This window comes from Diadema antillarum, unplaced genomic scaffold, assembly GCF_040938485.1.
Source record: "Diadema antillarum isolate AM-2024a unplaced genomic scaffold, OU_Dant_1.0 seq00000547_RagTag, whole genome shotgun sequence".
NCBI lineage: Eukaryota > Metazoa > Echinodermata > Echinoidea > Diadematoida > Diadematidae > Diadema > Diadema antillarum.
The window spans coordinates 1237665-1244454 of NW_027271493.1; positions in this window are offsets into that span (position 1 = coordinate 1237665).

The following is a 6790-nucleotide window of genomic DNA, read 5'->3' on the forward strand; positions in this document are numbered from 1 at the left end:
TTAACGTATCTTATATGTTGGGGTATTTATAGAATGTAAATACATAGGTAAGCCGGCATAAAAGTAAGGTGGTCTATCTACGGACTTTATCATGATGAAAATTATCGTGATAATGTGTGTACATAACTGCAAGGCGACAAAAAAAAAATGAAGATAATAGTGAGATTTATTTTGGTCCCTTCTTTTTAATTCTTTTAATTCTTCAATTACATTGTTATTGCGGCACACTAATTCTGCATCTATTAGACAAATTTGGACAATTACTGTGGCAGTAAATGTCAATCCCCCCCCCACCCCACCACAACCCCAGCAAAAAGAAGAAAAAAATGTATAAGTTATAATGGTTTGATTTTCCACTAGATTTGGAATTATGCACGAAGATTTGATATTGCAAGGTTTAGGTACTAGTATTTGTCTGATAATGCAACCGTACTTTTTTTACAAATAGATTAATAGATTTATAGACAAAAATAAGGTTATCTAAGGTTGTAAAAGAATTGTATACCCTTGAGTAAGATGTCTTAATATGAAAATTATACTTGCTTTACAGAATTACAGGTTTAGTTTTGAATTCATTCAAAATTTCCAGCTAAAATACGCATTGGCAATAAGTATTAACAATGTTTCATCTTATGCTTAAAAGTCGAATTATTCATGATGATTGGATGGATATTAAACCTCTTGGAGTAGAAATACATTGTAATTCATAATAATTCTATCATCTGAATTTTTTGGGTCTTATATTACTAAAACGCTACGGGGTGGGGGTTAAAGACTTAATGATATATCATGTAGTTGTCCCTTTTATGATTATGGTGTCTCCCTCTTGAAATGCACCTTACCATAAATAGACATACAAATACCATGAATACAAATGTGTGTGTTAGCTATCGTCCACCATTCAAATAACTCGTCAGCCCACACTTTACCTCTAATTCTATTTACCATTTGAAAGTCTAAAAAATTTGGAGTATCAATGTCAATTTGGAACGCTCATGCTTGTATTTAACATAAAATGTTTAATTCTTTTCCAGACTACTGTCTTTCACTTCAAACTCAAATACTTATTCATGCTTAATTAGAAATGGTATATAGATGTTTCTCTTTCAGGGAAGATCTGAAGTTCTGATGTTAAGGTCCCAGATTATGATGATCAATACCTGACGGTATACAGACACTGCAAACAAACATTATTTACATTATGTTCACAAAATATACATAAAAAAACTTTTAGAGAAAACCGTAACACACAGCACATGAAACAGTTAATATGATTTCATTTTATGTGAAAATTGATCATTAATTTTTCATGTAAAATTTTTGTCTGGCCTCGTTTTCGTATAAGACCGTCCTGTATAGAATAATAATCACATAAATTTCCTCAGCCTAAATAACAGGTATTGACATTTTTGTTTTTAATTGTTTGCAATTGTTTGCAATGTTTGCAATCGTAGAAGCATTCCAATGAAACAGTTCGATGGATAAATTAATATCATTAGTTTGTGATATGTGCGTATATATTTTTTTAATGTATTAAATGTAACATCCATCCCAAATATGTCACGTTTAAACTTTTGGGTAATATCAACCCTTTTTAACGTAAATGTAATGTCGACCCTATACGTGATACCTTTTATTAAACCCTAAATATAATACATGTGTCGACTCTTAATGGAATACACGTACATTGTACGTAACTGGTAATATAATAGGGGTCATGCAATCATCCTAAACTGTAAAATGTAACAATTTAAACCCTATGTGTCATAATGATCGACACTAAATGTACATGTATATATATATATATTTCATTTAGGGTTAAAATCTTTTACAAGTGGGGTTCACATGATTATTGCACCTAAGGTTTAAGGTTTGTACACTTGGGTCGATGTGACAGTAAGCATTGTTATTGCAGTCAGGGGTGATAGAAACTCTGCGTTGTAAAGTAGGATGGTTCTCATGTTTTTGCTTTGTCCCAGTAGATTGCTGAAATGTTTGCACAAACAGCTCAGGATGCGTTTCTGTGTCAGGCGTGCCATCTTTTCATTCTGAAAAAAAAATGAAGAGATTAAAAACGCAAACACAAAAAACCTCCCCACCCCCACGAAAAAAAAAAACGCAAAATGTATACACAAATTTTTACCAATAAAACATGTTCTTTTCTTAAACAGCATACCCATGGTTTATACCTATGTTTTCTTAAAGGGACTATACAGTACTGGTTGAGGTGAAGATTCAGCTTGTAACGTTTTGCGAGATATTTAGAAACCAACCTGTAAAATGTTAAAGAGCATTTAATTCAAATTTGAATCAAAAGTTTATTTGATTAAAATCGGTTTTGAAATAGACTGAGATATCTAAAAACAAGGTAAAACAAAGAGATCCTTATAAAAAATTATTGCCCGTCAATCCTATTAAGATCGGTTTTTTGGGATATATCAGCAATTCAAAGACTAGTTTTCACCAAATAAAGGTTGAATCCTTCTTGAAATTATATACATGCTCTTTCATATTTCAAAAGAGGTTTCTCATTATCTCACTTAATAAAATAAAAATAAGAATTAAAAAAATGTTATAAAACTGACGTAAGGTCTCGACCAAAACTTTACGCTTTCTTTAATACAGAAGCTTTAGGAATTAAACTCTCAATTGCAAGCTATTTTAGAATACAATACCTCATTTTAGTTGTGACTTCATAATAAGGTTCATAGATTTGTCTCCAGTGTTTTAACAAGGTTAAAAGAGAAAATTGAAATACATTACGAAAACGACACAGTATTGGTAATGATTCAAAAAAAAAAAAATCTGTCTCCAAGGAAGACTTCTCAAACATATTGTAGTACTTCACAGTAAGGATTAAAAAACTGAGCATCCCCAAGTATGAGGATTATACAAGAATATCTAATACAGGAGATCATCATGATACACGACTGGTAACCAGATACTGTGGTGGAATATCGTCTTAACGATAACAGTCATTTGATAAATACAATACGAAGCTGTGTGGCAGGATGTGAGTCAAGACTGAACACTTTGTCACAGAGCCAAAAAAATACCAACTACTAACATTAATACTTCATATATTGCTACAGAAATATTCACAGACCAAAGTGAGTGACTGGATCAACGATTTGTTTGCTCTTACATTGCTCCAGAAGTTTTAAAAATTCAAAAGTAAGCTGTAGAAATAAATGGAGATGATAATTTACCTAAGCAATTAAAAAAAATGAACAAATTAACGATGCACATTTCCATGATATAGAACTGTCAAAATAATTGGCAAACAAAACTAGTTTCATTATTTTCAAAGCATTGTTGTGAAGAAAATACTCTGAAGGTTAAACGGATGTCATCATCACCATCACCTCTTTCTCTCTCCTTATAGACATACTAATTGTATATTATATAATGATGTATATATCTGTGTTCTGTATATGTCTAGATGTACATAATTGATATGATTGCACACCCACGTTCTTTTATCACGTCAAGATATCATACAAAGTCAAATAAAAACATATCTTTATCACGTTTTTTTTTTTTTAAATTGTATAATCATGTAGGCCCTATATCGTACACATAAGTTGGATGGTTTTATACCACATTATACTACATTAATATCAAGTGGTATCTTTATATTAATTGTGTTGTTTGCTGTTGTTTTTCATGATTTAAGCTTCCTTTAAAGACAATCGTTTACGATTATGATTTGCGATTTGGTGTATTATAAGATACATAAAGCTTTGTAATCATCGTAGTCAGTGCAGTACCTATCTACGGGCGGGAATTGCTAAGCTTTCAGCACCTGCAAAACTCGCATGTAATTTGATGTTGTGCTGTTTTAGCACTTGGCTCACTCTTGAAAGTGTGCTATGTTCTCTGTTGATTTTTGCCCATAGACCGATTCTATGTCATGATTATGATGTTCCCACGATTGAAGAAGTTGGAATATGTGATAAATCATACTTCAATCATGACATAAAGATCTCACACGAACTACCTCTTCCTCCCTCCCTCCTTCTCCCTAGTGGGTCATTCTTCTTTTTTTTTCAATTCCCTATTATACCCTCCACTGCCTTGCATTTCTATTAGGTTTTGTTGAATTTTATGAAAGTTATTTACATTTGGAACAATTTTGACCTTAATGCTGACTTTCACTAATGCCCTGTAAGAAAAAGGGATAACTTTCCTGTGTTCAGTCGTACACTGTGATGTATTGTTCATACCATGTATTATCATTTTATGTTCAACAAGATACAGAGCACTCTCGTTTTGAAGAAAAAAATGCCCCAGTTATATCGAAATTTTGTTACCACGGACTACAAATTCGGGTTCCAAAATTATTATAAGTGAATTACATACAATTTATTTGTTCGGCTAAAACAAAATTTCATACAAGTACATCATGAAAGAAAAATTAATTATTGAGAGGACTTCATTATAATGGGAGTAACCTGCATTTATATCATTTGCCGCTGGTATATCGTGCTGTCGTTTGTTGTAATACTGAAAATGATAAAACGTCAAAGGAGCACATGATTGAATTGGAATTACAAGACTTTAAGTTTATTGCATTTTCGTTCTTACAAGACTTCTTCTTTTCAGAACGATTATTTGGCAATAAAATGTAAAAACCGATGAAATTTCTCACATATTTTCATGTTAACATACTCCATGCCCCTATATGTCTAACATTCTTTAGCTATGTCCCATCTTGCTATTAATGAAAAGGTATACTACCCTGAAAATGTCCCTGCTTCCCTTCCAGTGCTTACGAAGCTGACTAGTGGATACAAGTTACATCCTGGACTATCCAATTTCAGATGTTTGGAAAATAAACTCATGAACACTAACCTGGGACTATACTTCCTCATTAGTGTTTAATTAATGATAGAGTCTAAGTTCGTTTTGTAATCAGACACTTCATTTAAAAGAAAAGACATGGAACATGACATCGCAAACTTGTGTTAACATATCAATCTGACACGAATGGTCGAATGGTACTTTATTTTGTTTTCATACACTTCAGTTACATCAGGTATAGGGTGTACACAGTGCGATATCACTCTGTCCACCAGACATGATGGCTGGGTTGATTTCTCTGAGGATGTGCATTATGATCTGGATTCTTATCTGGATTCTTAATGAATAACATACATGTAGATTTAATGCACAAATTATGGATACAACAGGGGTTTTTTTCTTCTTTTATCGAGGGGAATGTTTACCTAGGTGATACAGTAGGTAATAATTATGATATTGACTGGCCTTGAGGGAGACACCAGATAAATATTGCTCGCACTGAAAGAATATTTTCTGGTATCTCCCTCGAGGCCAGTCAATATTATATAATTATGTTTCATCTGTAAAATGAACATTGATTATTTTTATTGATTTTTTTTTACTTAATGAAACATACGCATTCCCTCAACTTGTTGCTGCCACATGTTTATAATATTCTTCCAATTGCTCTCTGAAGAGGCGAGGCAAGTGCTCTTTAATTTACCTTGAAAAGCGAAAGTGTCCATTTTCATTATTTCTTCTTATTGTGTTCTGCAGTGATGCCACAAACTGTAACTTTAAGTATTCATAACTACAATGCATGTACTTTAATCAGGTTGTCTGATTTCCCTTATTCTTTCACTGTGTTCTACCCAAACTGCTGTATTCACTCAATACACATAATTACGAGGAAAACAGAACCATACATGTAGGACAAACCTCCAGAATGGTGCATTCGTCTCTTAACAGATTTCAGCCAACTGAACACATTTCACGAATTTAGTTGTTTTGCAACATACACTTACACAAGAATAAAGCCATGCCAACATCATTACAATCGCCGCATCACTTCATTTCTTGAAAATTCAATGTACTTTTGTATTAGTATTTATACACCATGCACTAGTGTAGTATAAAGTACTGGAAGCGATTATGTCAAAAAGCATAAAACGCGGAATGGTTCTACCTTTTGATATGTTTGTACATTTCTTGCTCTATGATAGCAGTATGCAAATAGACGCATGCAGAAATTTTGTTTAGTTTCTACACCTAGTGTCCCTCTGAATTCATTTGTTGGAAGGACAGTTGATAGCCTGTGATGGCACAAAAAAAAAAACAACACAAACTTCTTTTGACTTTTGTCAGATTTTATCACCTTTCCTTCTGAATGATTGGTGGAGATATTCATCAGTTATATCAAGCGGAATTCTCTCCGAAGAACCACTGTATGGGAGAGAGATTGGTTGACAGAGGGTAAAGATTCTTTGAAAGGGGTAACTACATGTAGCTGCCTTTAATATGGCACAAGCACTGCATGTGCCATGTACAGAAAACCCTTACGGTGGGTAACCAAGTATGAGAATGTAACACACAATGGGGAAACTTGTACAAACTTCTACTTAGCAGGTTGTCTTCTGCTTAGCAGGTTGAAACTTTATCATGCACTGTAAAGAGGATGATAAACCATTCTGTCCAGCATATTACATAATTATGAAATGTGTATCCGATAACATTTTAGTCACCATCTTGCATTCCAAATGCTACAGCTTACTGGAGGTATTCTACAATAAATCATAATTAGAAACTTTCATGAAATTATACCTTTAGGTGACAGTATCCTGCTGCTGTTTGCGTACTGCCTTTATGTGAGCTTTAAACAAATTGATACATAACAATATCTATATGACTTACATTTTATGTTCGTTTGTTCGTTTGTTTGTTCTTTGGTGGGTTTTTTTTTGTGTGCTTGTGTTTTCTTTTACTTTAACAACCTAGAATTGGCGGAAAC